Consider the following 18,339-nt stretch of genomic DNA (forward strand, 5'->3'; position numbering starts at 1 on the left):
TTCCTAGTTAGCATCTTCAGTTGAGGTGAGAGACTTGAAGTGTGAATAAATGCGTGCGTTAGTGTGTCTGTGCTACATTTGTAGCCCTTCTGTCAGGGTCCGACATTAACGGTGGCCCAGTGGCCCAGGGCCACCACACTGCTGTGTCGGGCCACTACCTATAGACTCTGGGCCGCTCGGGCCAATACAAATTTCTAAGTCACTGAAGATTTTTGCCCACCAAAAATGGCCCAAAACTGCATTTTCAGTGTCAGTCTGAAATTATTTTATCACCGAAACATCTCATTCAAGACAGGATGTTGTGATGACGCAAGGACAAACCGCGACCAGCACCACCAGACTGGATAAATGGGCACGCATTCAGTTAGCCTCAAGAGGATAGCCGAAGCTAACGACGCTAGCCTCATACAGCAGCTTGTACTTTGCAGCCTGTAAAATTTTAAACTGCCCTCCCTGAGCATGCTTTGAAATAAATAATTACCCTCTTTTTATATTTAAATACAAGACACACATAATTTTTGAAATTTCCAACTTAATGCTAACAGTCAATGGAAAATCCTATTGATGGGCTATCTAATACTAACATTAGGTCACGGGAGGGATTTACCTTCAAATAACGAATAGTCACACACAAACACTGTGCTAACATACAGACAGGTAATATAACAATACTCGGGGGCATATTTCCGTCCTAATCTGTGAAAAGACTTTATTTACGTTATATCGTGACTTTTATCTTCTACTCTTTTTTAGCTTACATTAAACGAGTACGATTTTTTTTTTACACGACTATAATAGCCAAAGACAATACAGTAATGGCTAAAAGCATTGGCACGTTTTTAGCCATGAATATATATATATATATATATATATATATATATATATATATATATATATATATATATATATATATATATATTTCCAAGTTCTATTATTTTTATGTATTATTATTTTTCTTGTTACTAATTTATTGTTGGTTGTGGTTGTTCTTTTAAGTTATATTTAAAGTTGAGTTTTGGTAGTTGACCAAATACAAAGTTTTGAAACAAGTGAATAATTGTGTTTATTAATCATGATTTCAATATTAATCAAAATAATTGTAATACATTTCTTTTTTCAATAATCGCCCAGCCCGAGTGTAGCGTCTCCTCCCCCATTCACACTGACGTAAACCCCAAAAAACATGTCAGATCATATCGCCAATAGCACTCAACATAAATACATTTTAAAATTAACAGCTCATCCATGTGATCGTATCGGCACTGATGGGCAGCTCTCACTCACGGATTATTGGTACAAGAATCGATTGATTTATTCTTTTAACTATTATTATTATAATAATATTAATTATTATTATTAGTGCAATTGTAATGCTTAGATTTTAGTGAGCTTAGGACAGAGTCATCGCCATGAATGCAGTTGTACTAATGATTTCTTAAAGGGGTTTAAATAACAGTATAAAGATGCTAAATATGAAATAATCACTAAAACTTACATTATATCATAAATATGTGGGGCCAGTACAAGTTCTGACAGGGCCGCCACAACTCAACCTCAACTGTCTTAAGATGGCCCCTTTGGGACACCACTCAAAAAGGTTTAATGTCGGACACAGTTTACATGCTTTCAGAGGTGTTACAGCAGACAAGCATGCTCTGTTTGTGAACGTTACAACCCATACATACACAAGTTTGTGTGCAGATAGAGAAACCTAAACACTAAAGGAGACTGCTGTTTCGAAAGGTTGCATCACTCTTGCGCCGGACTATCATGCCCTCTGTGCTTTCATGGGAAAACAATAGCTAATCAACTCCCAATTCTTTGTCCACATCTGACAACTTCAGCATGCAAGCCCTCTTTAGTACTCAGACAGCGATGAGCTACTAAGGAGTGCAGCCCATAGGATTAGCTGTTGATCTACTTATTAACTTTAAGCACTGCAAACAGCAGATTTGATGATAACAAGGTTTTAAAAGTTGGAGGTGAGGCACTTTAACCACATGAGCAGCTTGATGTCTCATCACTCACTTTGTAAAGTTTCACTGCAGTGACGGTCACAAACAGAAATAAAAAATAGAGCATATCGGCTATAGGTTGTCTCTGGTGGCTTTTCGGTAGCCATTGAGGAAATGTTCAAAGTGAGTTCAAAAGTCCATAGTGAAAGACCTTCAACTGAAAAAAAGCATCTTTTGTTTTCCACGGCCCCTTAAGGCATTAAATCTGGTTGCCGTATGTGGTGGTGCTGTGAGGATATCGAGGTGCACTGGAGCGTTATATTGATAGAAATAGCTGGAGAAAGATTATATTTTGATGTATTCGGGGTTAAATGAGAGGCAATTATTCAGAGGTGTATGATCCTATAACCTTCAATGGATGGTATTGGTTTTATTGCTTAGTTTATTATTATTGCTTGACATTCATTGAACTTAGGGGTCTGATTTACCACTGCCACATTGAGTAGACTAAGCCTTCTCTGTTGGTTGATTTCAACAGATTTCTATCTGGATGGCTGCCTTTCTACACTTGTCACATAGATTAATATGTGTTTTGTATGTTGGTCAAGTAAATGATTCTTTACCCCACACACCCATATTCCCAATTGAACATGCCAATTGTTGTGTTTTTGTTGTATTATATTTCAAAAACAGTATTCACAGTGCAAAATGTACACATAAACAATAGACAACAATAAACAATAAACCTTTCCATAATTTTTGTCAACATTTTAATATTTTATCACATTATACAGCTGGGCGGCACAGTGGACGACTGGTCAGAGCGTCAACCTCACCGGGTTCAATCCCCAGCCCCGCCTGTGTGGAGTTTACATGTTCCCCCCGTGCCTGCGTGGGTTTTCTCCGGGCACTCCGGTTTCCTCCCACATCCCAAAAACATGCGTTAATTGGAGACTCTAAAATTGCCCGTAGGTGTGACTGTGAGTGCGACTGGTTGTTTGTTTGTATGTGCCCTGCGATTGCCTGGCAACCAGTTCAGGGTGTACCCCGCCTCCTGCCCGATGACAGCTGGGATAGGCTCCAGCACGCCCGCGACCCTAGTGAGGAGAAGCGGCTCAGAAAATGGATGGATGGATGGATTATACAGCTGATTCCAATATCCAGTTTTCCAAAGCATGGGAAACAAAAATATATATACTTTTTAACCCTACAGTGTTTCCTGCCATGTGATACAAGGCAGCCAGGAAGTCCCATGACCTTTTTTTTTTTTTTTTACGACAACACATTCTCAGAATCAGTTTTCTCCTTCTCATCCACACCCACTCAACTGCAAATACACAAACACACCAAACCATCGAATTCTCTTCCTCGCAGTATGTCCTTGGGAGAAATAAACACGCTCCTTTCTTAGTCTGCCAAAAGTCCATTGATTCTATATTGGGAAACTGGAAAAGTAAGTTTAAGTAAGTGGGGAAAAATAACACACTCAAGTACAACCCACAACTAAGAAGAAAAGCTCAACTCCTTTTTCTTGCATTACCGAATAAAATCTTTTCTCAAGAACATTACAACAAATTACAAGGTGAGGAAAATAATTAAAAAACAGTGCCATATATGTGTTTGAGAATACCAACTGTTAATATAACAATGCTTTGGCTCAAAGTTTTTAGAAAGATATTGAGCTTAGTGTTTCAAGCAGTATGGTCAGAGTATAGTTTTATAATTTGTCCTGCAGCCGATTAAGATTAAATATTTAGAAGAAAATGCTCTGGGTCACCGTTTGCACTAATTAGCAGTATACCCAAACAGCAACCTCTCTGATATTCTTGTTTTTACTGAGCGGTTCATTGCATTAATCAAACTGTTTCTGCAGCGCTGTGTTTGTGGTTAAGGAACACTTCCCTCAGTGGAACAAATTAACTCCATTAGCTGTATGATAAAAGGGAAAATCTTTATTTCCCATTGAGAACTGAAGTGTTAAACATAGTTTCTTGTGATGCCTCTGAAGGGAAGACTCTTGACCACTTTCCATCTGCTGAGGTATTTAACTTGTCTTTCTACATGGGAGTTTCCATCTGTGTCTATTTAAAGATCTACAGGAAGTAGTGCACTCTACAGTTCACCCCAATGCTGAGGTCTCATGGGACTAGAGTTCATGGGAACTAGAAGCCATTTCTCAGATTTTTGCACATCTTCACATCCCCTTGGTGTTCTCTTTCTCTCAACTAATCATTTTCCTCCAAATCATCAACCTACATTAGTCATAGCCACATTCTTCTCCTTCACTTCACTCGCCACTGCTCTCCCTTGTGCCATTTAACCCTCTTCTCTGTTTCCTTCTGATCATCACATTGCTCCCATTGCTTAGGAACCTCCCCACTGCTCATTTTTAGCCTTACCCCCCTCATTCAGCCACCTCCATTTTCCTGAATCAGTTTAATTGGTATATGGTTCTCCATTTAAGTGTTTGCGGCTTTATCGCCCATCTCCATCATGCTTCTGAGCAGTGCTCTGTAATTATCTCTCACTGTCAATTTGCCAGAATACAATTGTTGCTTCAGCTTGAACCCATAGCTGAATATGATTCAACAGTAATGAATATACATGCACCATATCTTTATAAGTACCTATATAACGATACAGTACATGTATACGTGATGTATAAGCCAAATGTACTCAAGAGGTGGCCTGTGCTTCAAGTTTGCCACAGGCCTTGTCAATGTATCCTTGAGGACAACATTAAACTCCTGACCTCGCTTAAAGCTTTATTCATTGCAGAAATAATGTCTGTGTTTAACAGAGTGAGTGAATGCGTCATAAAGCTTTTAGTAGTCAGTAGAATAGAGAGCCTAGATAGAAATGAAATCCATAATGACTGAACTGTTGTACAAACAAATATCTGACCCAGTAAATGCGGGCTTCCCTCAAAATAACCTCTGACACACGCTTCCTGCTCACCTGGATCCTATCAAAATAAAAAGGTAATTGAATAATGACCCTGTAATGAAGGAGTTCTCCTTTCTGCTTCTTTCCCACAGCCCGTCTCGCTCTGCAAGTCAGAGAAAGTAACCAGGACAATTGAGATGACTGATTAAAGCAAAGGATATTGGAATTATGTCCGAAGTTTCACAAATTGTTGACATAATACACAGTAGTGTGTACATTCATACATTATAAAAATACCAATAAAAAATCTTCCAGATATAGGAACGATAAGCAAATTGTTTCAGTGAGCTGGTACCACAAAGATTGTAACACTTTTATTCTTCGAGTATTGCGCTCTCCTTTTCTCAGTCAATTTTATGCCAGCACAGCTGCTATCCAGTTGTCCACTGCTGTTGTAACTGGCAAGCGTGTATTCATTCATATAGAACTCCACGCTGGCCCGGCAGCCAAGTGGGATCAGCATTCTTGAGGTTTGGACCCCGCAGTTTGTTTTACTTGCACGATCACTTACTGGCATAAAACACAAATGTCCTATTCTTATTCCGTTCCCCTATGTAAGCAAGTCTTAACTAAACATGCAATAACACTGGACCTTACCAAGACACAAAGCTTTGTGCAGAAAAGCCCAACAGCTGCATTCAATTACATTAACTACCACGAGGAGAAAGCACACACTCTGCAGTCACTGGCTCCAGCTATAATCAAGAACTTATTCAATAATCATAAAAATGCAGCTCCCTGGTTTCTCAGTTGCACTATGGCGCTTTCTTCTCTCATAATAAATTCTCATGCACACACTTGCTCGCACATGCACACGCACGTGCAAACGCACACACACACACACACATGCACCTTCTGTTTACTGAGGGCATTGGTTTCGGGTTGAGCTTGCTGCTGAGGTCAAAGATTACTTCTTAGGAGATAACTCTTTACCTGAGCTGTAAAGGGAGTAACTGCAGGAAGAGAAAGAGGAAGTTGGGCACTTAGAAATGAGCACATATAAACATTTTGCTCCAAACCGTTACTGAAGGAATGTCATAAATGTCTTCTAGTTAACGAGTAATCTACTGGGAAGGGAACAAACCAAAACAGAGAACAAAAGAATGGGAGTTCAGGGAGAGGTCTGAAGCTTTTATTTATCACACATTTCAGGATAGGTAGAAGTTTTTCGACATATTACAAAGTGCGCCCTTAAGGAATTCAAAATGTTTGCAAGGTATGTTTCTGTTAATCATGACATTTAATTCAAGATATGCTGATGGGAGAATTTTGAAAATTGATAGAACTCCTTGGGGTAAAAAAGAAATCTCTTCAAAAATATCTTTAACACACACAGCACACAAGTACAGTACATTTAGAAATGATGATATTCTACTGTATGTTACTTATTTAAGTTCTTTATTACAGTGATAAGGATGGGACATTTAAGACTGCTGAATCAATGTTTAAATGTTTTCTGTTCAATTTATTTTAGATAACACTTTCAAATAGATAGTATTCAACAGATAATGAATGGAATAAGATGGATGTGTTCATGATCATTTGTCTGACTTATAACAACTGGACTAAAAATTTTTTTATTTATCCATCCATCCATTTTCTAAGCCGCTTCTCCTCACTAGGGTCGCGGGTGTGCTGGAGCCTATCCCAGCTATCTTCGGGCAGGAGGCGGGGTACACCCTGAACTGGTTGCCAGCCAATCGCAGGACATACAAACAAACAACCATTCACACCTACGGGCAATTTAGATTCTCCAATTAATGCATGTTTTTGGGATGTGGGAGGAAACCGGAGTGCACGGAGAAAACCCACACACACAGGGAGAACTTGCAAACTCCACACAGGCGGGGCCGGGGATTGAACCCTGCTCCTCAGAACTGTGAGGCAGACGCTCTAACCAGTCGGCTACCGTGCCCTGGATTATTATTAATATTAATACTATTATGATTATTATTGGATTTATAAAATGCAGTTGGTGTTAGAGAGGAGGCAGCAGGAGATAGGTTTACATGGAAAAGGATGACAAGCTGTGGCGACCCCTAACGGGACAAGCCGGAAGGAAAAGAAGAAGTATTCAATTATATATTTCCATTGAGGAATAACATCCCTCAGTAAAACTGAGAGTCAGACGAATTAAAATTGAGGCAAATTGGATTATACTTTTGCTTGAAAATGAAGCAGGCATGCTGGTGCCCATCCCAGCTGACTCTGGGCGAGAGCCCTGAAGTTGTCGCCAGCCAATCGCAGGGCACACATAGACAAACAACTATTCACACTCACATTCACACCCTATGGACAATTAGAGTCTTCAATTAACCTACTGTGCATGTTTTTGGAATGTGGGAGGAAACCAGCGTACCCAGAGAAAACCCACGCAGGCCCGGGAGAACATGCAAACTCCACACAGGGGAGGCCGGATTTGAACCCAGGTCCTCAGAACTGTGAGGCAGCCGCCCCAAATGAATGTCATAGATGTGAAATTAAATCATTACTGACCGTGATCTGATACAGTTCTAATTCATTCCTTATCAATTCTCCCTACAGGTGATCCAGTCAATTTTTGTCCTCACTTCCTCAACCAGAATGTCTGATCATAATATTTGTTGTAAATGTAACACTTGTTGAACAAGTATACTAAATAACTTCAGTGAGGACTGAAGTCACTTAATCCGCGCCATAATACCAAAACTATCATGTTGCAATTTTACAAAATACTATAAAAAAACGCAATATAACAATGTGCGGCATTACAGAGACAGAGAGAGGCATTTCGTTTATTTGGGATGAATTCCATTATTACTTCCATCCATCCATCCATCCATCCATCCATCCATCGTCAACACCGCTTATCCTGGTTAGGGTCGCGTGGTGCTGGAGCCTATCCCAGCTGACTTCGGGGGAAAGGCGGACTATACCCTGAACTGGTCGCCAGTCAGTTGCAGGGCACATATGGACATGGACAACCATTTGCACTCACATTCACACCGTCACTGAGTGGGAACTGATCCCACACTGCCCGCACCAAAGTCAGGCGACTGTACCACTACACCATCAGTGACTACCATTATTACTTAAGCTTTCACATTTAAAGTAAGTTGTGTTATTTTAATAATACTTTCTCGGAATTATAATTGATTAGGGGTTACACTACTTTGACATTAACTGTCATCCAAACAACAGCACCCCTAAACCTCTGAACCTAGAATTGGCCCTGGCACACATGCACGCACGCACGCACACACACACACATGCACGCACACACACACACACATGCACACACACACACACACATTCACGCACACACACACATGCACACACACACACATGCACGCACACACACATACACACACAACCACACACACACACACACACTCACGCACACACACACACTCACACGCACACACTAGTTGTTGAACAGATTAGTTGACAAGTCGACGAGTCAAATTTATTACACTACATTGACGTTGAACGCTTGAAGTCAACTAATCGCTTGTCGTATTTTTGGCATCTCGTCTTCCAATCGGCCAATTTACAGTCGACTTTCAACTCACTCATCTGCTTCTGTCACTGGACTATAACGCTATAACTATAATGAAGAGCAGCGAAATGTCTGGCCAACAAGGTGACACAAATACATCTGTGTGAGTCTGAGAGTGATGGATGATAATTCCTGAGGTTTTCAAGTCATATGCAACTATCCATTTCACTAGTTATAAATGTATTCATGGTGGAGGTAATCACATATTATTTATACTGTTCTGTTAATCTATATAGAAATACTTACACAGTAAATAAATGTAGCTATACTGACAACTGTTAAAAACTACAGGACACACATGCTGGTTTGATTGTTTTCACCATAAATCATGTCCTCACTCTGGAGGTCTAAAAGATTTATGAATTGAAAAAAATAGACCTTGGCTAAGAGACAGAACAAATAAAATAATTGTAATAGACTTGATTTGAATTTACAGTATACTCTTTTTGACAAATACTTATTGAAGTGTGTCTGACCGAACCTGCTATTTTCTATCTTAGACCGCCTGTGCCAAGAAAGGAGTTTACCTTCAGGAATATTTGAAAAGTATTATAGTTATATATAGCTCATTTATTTGCACTGCTGCAAAGGCTTAGCACCAATTCCAATTTCAGTTCAATCACTGTTCACTGTACTCGCTATCATTCCAATCAGCTGCAGCTGTAGTGGGCTGCCACCGGCTCTGGAGATGGATGGCAAAATCATCTTCTTTGCCACATACACTATTAAACTTTTCTGCTGACAGTAAAAGCATAGGTAGTGTAAATCTAAGCTCAAATCAATCAGAAAACAGTGTATGGTTCTTTTGGGTGCTGTGAAAAATGTACAGCTCTAACCTTTGACTCCAGCCAGCACAAATATCTTTTGTCAGATACACTATAATTCTTTCAGGAATTTCATGCAACATCCAATATTGTCACAGAGCAAAAGAAAATAATAAATTTGCAACACCGTCTAACACATCACAGCATCCCACAGCAGTCCCTAAACACCATCCAAACAGCACATAGGCTGACATAAAAGTGAAAGTCATAATGACAAATTCCCATCCACTGGCTATAGTTGAGCCAATTTCTTGTTGGGCTGTCTATTTACATGAAGTGTACAGAAGTAAATGAACAAATTCAACATAAGTTTGGCCTCAACTGACTTATTCCCCCACAGGTTGCATATGCGATCTTACCCTCATACTGTGGATATGATTTGGATATGAGGATGTCTGATTATATGCTTTTTTTGTTGGTTTTTGTTTTTATTAATAATTGTTTAACGTCGGTTCTCAGATCATTGAAGATGGTAATGCAATAAATGTAAATTATACAAATCATTTTCTAAATGTTTGCGATTAGAGGGTGCACAATGCATCTTGCTTAATGTCAACTAGGCTAGGCTCCAAATCCCCACAACCCTGAACAGGAAAAGCATTGTATAAAATATATGTTTGTCTGTATGAAATACTGTATACAAATCATCTTTCGATTGGTTGGAGACTTGCCCAAGTCGAAGAATGGGTCAGTAAATAGCCACGTTTATTGTACGTTGCATATCCGCGTGGTTGCTCAAAGATACACAGGGGGGAGGGGAAGACGCTTTTGATGCTAAAGCTCAAACACTTTGGTTGAAACATCATTTATTCTACAGTGTCCCCGTGTGTCCATCATGTGTTGCAATTGTGATCAGAGTTACTCTTCTGTGTTAATGTCAAAAGGGGTGGCATTTACAGTCTAGTGTCCCTGGGAATCATCTAACCCAAACACACAATGCAATGACCTTCTGAAATCATTTTTCATTTTAAGAAAATTCCCTCCCACTCAGATTTTATAGCAAACCTTATCAAATTAGGGATTTTGAGTTCGTTTAATTTGCTTCTGTGAATTACAGCTATTTTTCTTCAAATCCCAACTTCTGTTTCGACATACCCATATCTCAGAAAGACCTATATCTTTTGAAACAACCCAAATGCATAAGCTTATTTTGTAGAGCTTCAGAGTGCATTAAAGTGCATTTTCCGAAATCAAATTCAGAGAGCAGCAGGCTTTAGTTGATGTATTTTTCTTTCCCTTAATTTTGTTTCGACTCCGACACGGAGGGCCCGAAAAAACGTAATCGGTCGTTCCACTGTAATTATCACTTTCTGATTTTTATTTTGCCAAGCTTCTACATATCAATCACCTTCATCACTATTTTTATTCCTAGACATAAAGGGTCTTTGTCCCTGTTTCCATTAAGCTTTTCATATTTTTCCTCAACGACAGTCATATATGCACTTAGCAACCTAAAAAAGATTTTAGTCTAGCAGACGAATTCATGCCCAGTGACCATACAAAGAACACATTGATCTACTGTTTATTTTCTGCTAATGAAAAATGGTGGGAAAGTATGGTAGATAAAATCAAATAATTCAAAGAACACTGTCCTTATTCAACAAAACTGGCAACCCCTGGTATCTGGACGTCATAATGATCTCCACATGTGTCGTGGCGGCCTCACACAGTCACGCCGACACGTACACAAGTGCACTAATTCACCAAAAACTTTGAAACTCCGCAGGGGGAATGAAAAACAAACACAAGTTAAACAGTCCCCCTTTTTACTTCCCTCTATCTTTATTTTCTCACATCATGTTCTTAAAGAGCGGACAAGAGTGCTGGCTCCCACAAGAATTAGAGAAAGTGTTTGAATAAGGCAATTTACGGTGTCACACAGGCTGCTGTGTTGTTTCATTATAATGCAGTTGTATGAATGGCTCATTGATCAGGTTGTTACAAATGACAGAGTGAATCCAGGCAGCATGATCAGCCAAATAAATGTGTGTTTAATTGGATCCAATTATGTCATTGCAGCATGGCTCAGGCAATAGCAATCAGAAGACGGCTGACATGATCTCTGGCTTGTCCAAAAGATCCACAATGGATGGTTAACTACCTTCCAAGGCTGCCTCTGCCATGATCATTTCATGAACTGGTGCATGAGTCAACAATGCAAAGATTTGAAGGAGCAGTGTATAGTATTGGATTGTATAATGTATGGATAGTATGCCTTGAAAAAGTATTCATACCCCTTAAACCTTTTCACATTTTGCCACCTTACACAATGTTTTTTTATTGACATTTTGTGATCAACCAACACCAAGTAGCGCATATTTGTGAAGCAGAATGGAAATGATACATAGTTTTCAAAACTTTAAGCAAATCAAAACTTTAAAGATGCTGTGTGCATTTCTTTTCAGCCTCCTGCATCAATAATTTGTCGAGCCTTCTTTTGCCTCCAATTACAGATGCAGCTATTTTGAGGTATGTCTCTACCAGTTTTATCTAGTAGTATCTTGATACTGAAATGTTTGCCCATTCTTTGCAAAATAGCTCAAGCTCAGCCAGATTGGATGGAGAGCATCTGTAAACAGCAATTTTCAAATATTACCACAGATGCGCCGTGGGATTTAGGTCTAATCTTTGTCTGTGCCATTCGAACACATGAATTTTCTTTGATAAAACCATTCCATTGTTGCTCTCGTTTTATGTTTAGGGTCATTGTTTTGCTGGAGGAACAATCTTTTTTCCCAGTCTCAAGTGTTTTGCAGCCTCCAACAGGTTTTCTTCCAGGATTGCCCTGTATTTAGCTACATCCACCTTCCCATCATCTCTGACCAGCTTCCCTGTCCCTGCTGAAGAAAAGCATCCCCACAGCATGATGTTGCCACTACCATTTTTCAAAGTGGGGATGGTGTGTTCAGGGTGATGAGCAGTGTTAGTTTTCCGCCACATAGGGCTTTGCATTTAGGCCAAAAAAAACTTGGTCTTTTCTGACCACATGTTGGCAATGTCCCCAAAATAACTTGTAGGAAACTGAAAATGGGACTTCTTATACCGTTCTTTCAAGATATTTTTATATTTATATTTTTTTAATATAACCTAACCCTGCTTTAAACCTCTCCACAACTTTATCCCTGACCTGTCTGGTGAGTTGCTTGGTCTCCAAGATGCTGTTGTTCACTAGTTTTCTCTTACAAACCACTGAGAACTTCACAAAACAGGTGCATTTATACTGAGAGTAAATTCAACGCAGGTGGACTCTATTCACTAATTAGGTGACTTCTGAAGGCAATTGATTGCATTGCATTGTATTCCAGGGTTATCTGAATATGGGGGCTGAATACAAATGCACACCACACTTCAAATATATATTCATCCATCCATCCATCCATTTTCTGAGCCGCTTCTCCTCACTAGGGTCGCGGGCGTGCTGGAGCCTATCCCAGCTGTCATCGGGCAGGAGGCGGGGTACACCCTGAACTGGTTGCCAGCCAATCGCAGGGCACATACAAACAAACAACCATTCGCACTAACAGTCATGCCTACGGGCAATTTAGTCTCCAATTAATGCATGTTTTTGGGATGTGGGAGGAAACCGGAGTGCCCGGAGAAAACCCACGCAGGCACGCGGATAACATGCAAACTCCACACAGGCGGGGCCGGGGATTGAACCCGGGTCCTCAGAACTGTGAGGCTGACGCTCTAACCAGTCGTCCACCGTGCCGCCATATATATTCATGTAAAATCTTAAAAATCATATACGATTTTCATTCCACTAACAAGTGCTACTTTGTGTTGGTCTATCACATAAAATCTCAACAAAATATATTCAAGTGTGAAAAGATTCTTGTCAGATCACCGAAAAAGCACAATTTAGCATGCTTAGATTGATGAAGGAATTATTTTTCATGTTTTGTTTCATATTTGTCATCTATTGAATCTTACATTATGCCTTTAAATTTAAAAGTCAGATAAAGGGCATGTGATTTTGGCCCATTCCTCCATACAAGCAGTCTTCCAATCTTGAAGGTTCATCGGACTTCTTTTATGGACATTGGTTAGTTTCAGTTCTTTCCATAGATTTTTGATTGGATTCAAGTCAGGTAATTGGCTAGGCCATTCTAGCAGCTTTATTTTTTTATTCTTCTTTGAAACCAATTGAGAGTTTCCTTGGCAGTATGTTTTGGATCATTATCCTGATGAAATGTCTACCCTCGTTTCCTTTTCATCATCCTCATAGATGGCAGTAGATTTTTGTCAAGAATGTCTCAGTACATTGGCCCATTCATCCTTTCTTCAGTAACGTGAAGTTTACCAGTACCATTTGTTGAAAATTAGCCCCACACCATCATGTTCGCACCTCCGAACTTCACTGTTGGCGTGGTGTTTTTAGGGTGATGTCCAGTGTTTTTTCTCCTCCAATCGTGGTGTGCATTATGGCATCCAAACAGTACACTTTTGCGCTCATCTGACCAGCTTTGACATGCAAGGTGCCACCCACTGGCGTTAGAGAGTACTGCAACCCATAAACATCTATTCAGTTGTTTTTAACTGAAGATAAAATGTCTGTTTTGCTATTTCACGAACTCTGCAGAAATATTCCAAATGTATGCCTTGATGTCTGTGTCAGTGTCAACTTTACTGGTGCACTGGCAAGACGTTGAGAAAAATGCGATTTGAACCATAAGACTTGATTTGCCAAGACTAAAGTTTAAACAGTCTTTCTATATGCTTGACCTGTGAGTAAAGAGTACAAAGTTGGGAGTATTTTATATTAATATATGATTTTAAACCCATTTTATGGGTCAAATTGTAGACCAGATTCAAGCTGATGGCTGTGGTCTTGTCTGGTCCTTGGTCCTCTTTGAACACGTCCCCTAGGTATTTAACCCCTGACTCCCGCTACCAGTCTCTCTCTTGGTTCTGCGCTCTTGCTATCGGCTCCCCAGCTACGGGGTGGCCAGATCTTTCCTTTTGTTCACGCAGTATCAATGTCGGGATGAGAACGGACTCGGCTTCCCAGCCTCTACGTGGGCCACTGCTAGGCGATAAGACTAGCTGCTAAAAGTACCAGGTACGCTTCCAGCCAAGCGTGATTGCTCTGAAATTGCTAGCGAGTCCCTGAAGAGGCAGGAAGAGAAACAGCTGCAACCTCCCGCAGAACATGTGAAGAACAACTTCTTCCCCTTTTCCACCTGTTTTTGTTTTATTTTTGTGCATCTTTTTCTTCAACCAAACCTACCTCCTCGCCTCATGAGACGCGCCCAGAGAGACCACTCCCAGAGACGAGCTGATTTACCTTCGTGAGTACACAATGCAATTGTCGCCAGGATGTGCAATATTAGTGTCTTATTAATTTTGTGGAAATTACAAGTTTCACAGAAAATCTCAACTTTGCTCTCACTCTCTCTGACTCAACGCATTAAACACTCAAATTCACATTTTTAGCCCAGCAGCACATGATGTCCAATGGGCCTTTTTACATGCCTATTTTTCTCTTCTTTCACTAGTATTAGTTATTTTTCTTCCTGTAGTTAGCCTCTTTGTGTTTCCCTATAGATCACTCGTAGATTACATTAAATATTCTATACAATTCCACTCTTGGTTGTGTTTTGTGTTTGTTTTGAGTTTAAGTAAGCCTCTGTCATCTAGAACTCGTATTTCATAAAATGTAGCAACCTTTAGATGAGCGTGATAAAAGGTTTGTCGTCGATTTCTCCTAAAATTTTATACATATAAAATGTGACATGTTGCCCCTTTATGAGACAAATTAGTTTGATTTTATCATTAAAGCGTAAATCAAAATAACCCGGAAGTAAACGCAGACGTCTACCTTCCTTTGTATCTTTCCCAAATTAATTACATTTCTATCCATACCAATACACGCTATATATACATATATATATATATACATATATATATATATATATATATATATATATATATATATCCATCCATCCAATCATTTTCTGAGCCGCTTCTCCTCACTAGGGTCGCGGTCGTGCTGGAGCCTATCCCAGGAGGGCGTTTAGTGTACACCCTGAACTGGTTGCCAGCCAACCATTTGGGTTTTCTCTGGGCACTCCGGTTTCCTCCCACATCGCAAAAACATGCATGGTAGGTTTATTGACGACTCTAAATTGCCTGTAGGTGTGAATGTGAGTGCGAATGGTTGTTTGTTTGTATGTGCCCTCCAATTGGCTGGCAACCAGTTCAGGGTGTACCCCGCCTCCTGCCCTATGATAGCTGGGATAGGCCCCAGCACGCCCGCGACCCTAGTGAGGAGAAGCGGCTCAGAAAATGGATGGATGTATATATATACATATATATATATATATATATATATATATATATATATATATATATATATTCCCTTTCAGAGCCATTCCTCTCACACAAAGCCCAACTCCTTTTACTGACTAGTGATTTACCACAGGAAACGTAACACTGATGGGCTGTGACCAGCAGTATTTTGTAGCATGTCTCTCTTACTTAGACCCTTGCTCTTTCAGACTGCTGTCAAGATTTTGTGATGGAAATCTGTGATGGGCAAAACAGCACAAAACACTGATCCCTGCCTTCATCTCTCGCGATGATTTTATGCTCTAAGAGTAAAGACAGGGGGAGTGAGAGAGTGTGTGAGACAAAGAGCTTTATGACTGGAGTCGCTCCATGGGCTTGTGGCTCAGAGTTCCATTTGACCAAACAACCCATGAATTCCTCTTGCAGCAAGCTGGGTAGCTTTAGCATGGGCAGCCAATGCAATTCATTTTGTGCTGTGTGTTTGTGTGTTTGTGTGTGTGTGTGTGTTAGTGCATGCTTGTTTGTGCCCTTTTCATGTTGTGAAAACGAAACACATTCAAGCAGTCCACCGATATGACCTTTGGGAGATACTGCCATTGATTTGAATTGGAGTAGTTGCATTTGTGCCTCCCTCAGAAGCTTAAAGGATCTAAAAGGATTAATATGGCAGCAAGGACTTGTCCAGTGTCATTTCTCATATGCCTCTCATATGAACGGGGAGGAGGGAGGCAACAAAACAGTCGGATGGATGACAGGGAAGAAAAGTGTTATGAGAGTCAGTGGAAAAGTAAAACTACAAGAGGAACTGGCATTCATATAGAAAAGGCTTAATTAGGAGATGAGAATGTCATTTGTTTTGCTTTATTACTTCTGCTAAGGAAGTAATCTTTTGGAGGTGTTTGTTTCAATGTGTGTGTGTGTTGGATTATGCAAAAGAATTATGCACAGTTAAATCAATTTCCACAAAACATTGTGGGCATAGGTCAAAGTAGAACCCATGACAATGTATTCAAATGCACCTCATGCATAAAACTACAGTCTGTTTGCAAAAACAGTACACATCTCTTAGATTGCAGGTACATACTAGACGATACAATTGCAGAATGAGAGAGGAGGTGAAAAGAAAAGACAGAAGCAGTGTTAGAGGAAAACAGATATATCACTATTGAAGATTGCACTACTTCAAGACTGTACCGTAAAAGAAAATACATAGTGCATCGTCATTCTCCTGTTTTAGTGGAAAATTAAATTGAAAAGGGCAAAATTGAGTCCATGCACCTTGGTAAGACTAGCTAGTGGGGACAGACTATCTCAGACTTGCTGCTGCTTAAAAGGGCACCATGAAAATATTCCAGCTCTCAGCATAAATTGAGCTGACACACACTGTTATAGGCTGCATGCAGGAAAAAGTCCAACCAAGAAGGGTTTTGTTGAAACTTGAGTGGCCCGAGATCAACAGTCGTGTTGTATATACCCACATACCCTATAAAAAGAAACAATGCTCAAACTTGCCATGGTGGAGTCACATAAACATCCATCCATCCATCCACTTTCTGTAACGCTTATCCTCACTAGGGTGGCAGGCGTGCTGGAGCCTATCTTCGGTCGAGAAGCGGGGTACACCCTAAACTGGTCGCCAGCCAATCGCAGGGCACATATAAACAAACAATTATTCACACTCACATTCACACCTACGGGCAATTTAGAGTCTTCACTCAACTTAACACGCGTGTTTTTGGGATGTGGGAGGAAACCGGAGTACCCGAAGAAAACCTACACAGGCACGGGGAGAACATGCAAACTCCACACAGGCGGGGCCGGGATTTGAACCCCGTTCCTCTGAACTGTGAGGCAGATGTGCCAACCAGTCCACCACCATGCCGCCTCACGTAAGATCACTCATGGAAAAAAAATTATCACGTTTGTTAGCAATCCCAAAAGTTTATCCTATTTAGGCATAGGTGGACTGTAATAATAGTGATCGTTTTTTGTCCAGTATATTTCAATAAATCAAAATTTCAACCTATTGAGATTAATAACTACTTTTTTTTAGTAACTACATGAGCAGTGATTTTTAAAACCACAAAGTCTACAATATTGATAAAAGAAAATTTAATAAAAAACATAGCAAAGCACACAGCAAATTTCCATTATTAACAAAAGAAAGAAGCACTGGGAGTACAAAAGCTCTTTCCTAATTTTTTTGAGCACTGCTTTGCACTCCCACTGACTCGTTAATGTATTGGCAAACATTATGGCTTGAATGAATGACTTTAATGCATTATTGATGCTTGGCTAGTTTATTGGTTTTTATATGACAGGCCTTGGAGAGCATAGCATTTTAAAAAAAAGGCCGGTGTCCTCGTTTTTATCTTCTGTTGATTTTGGTCAGATGCATTGGGTAGCGATGATTCTGCGTGAACTAACATACAAACACACGTGCACGAACGCACACACGCACAGTCATGGAAATGGTATGGTGTCATACTGGTTTTATTCTTAATGCTCTAGAACATACTCTGTAGTGCTGATAAAATAACATTATGGGAATCCATCCACACATCCACACACACACACACACACAAACACACACACCACAAAGTGAGGTGCCAGCGTGCTGTTTGATCTTTTCAATTTTTACCCGGGGCATGATGTTTGTTTGGTTAGCTCAAGGTTTTGTCACAGTCTGTATTAAACATTATTCATGAAAGACTACTTTTTCTGAGCAAATGCTGGATGGCTAGAGGGTCAACAAGAACTCTGACAGTGCTGTCCTTAACAGAAA

General features: G+C 40.1%; 1 long non-coding RNA gene across 2 annotated transcripts in view; it reads left to right on the forward strand.

Annotated features, from left to right (window-relative positions):
• Nucleotides 1-18,339, forward strand: part of LOC133476494 (uncharacterized) — a 125,885-nt gene that overhangs the window by 38,210 nt on the left and 69,336 nt on the right. The gene's annotated exons all lie outside the window — the stretch shown is intronic.

This window comes from Phyllopteryx taeniolatus, chromosome 4, assembly GCF_024500385.1.
Source record: "Phyllopteryx taeniolatus isolate TA_2022b chromosome 4, UOR_Ptae_1.2, whole genome shotgun sequence".
In the NCBI taxonomy this organism is placed as follows: domain Eukaryota; kingdom Metazoa; phylum Chordata; class Actinopteri; order Syngnathiformes; family Syngnathidae; genus Phyllopteryx; species Phyllopteryx taeniolatus.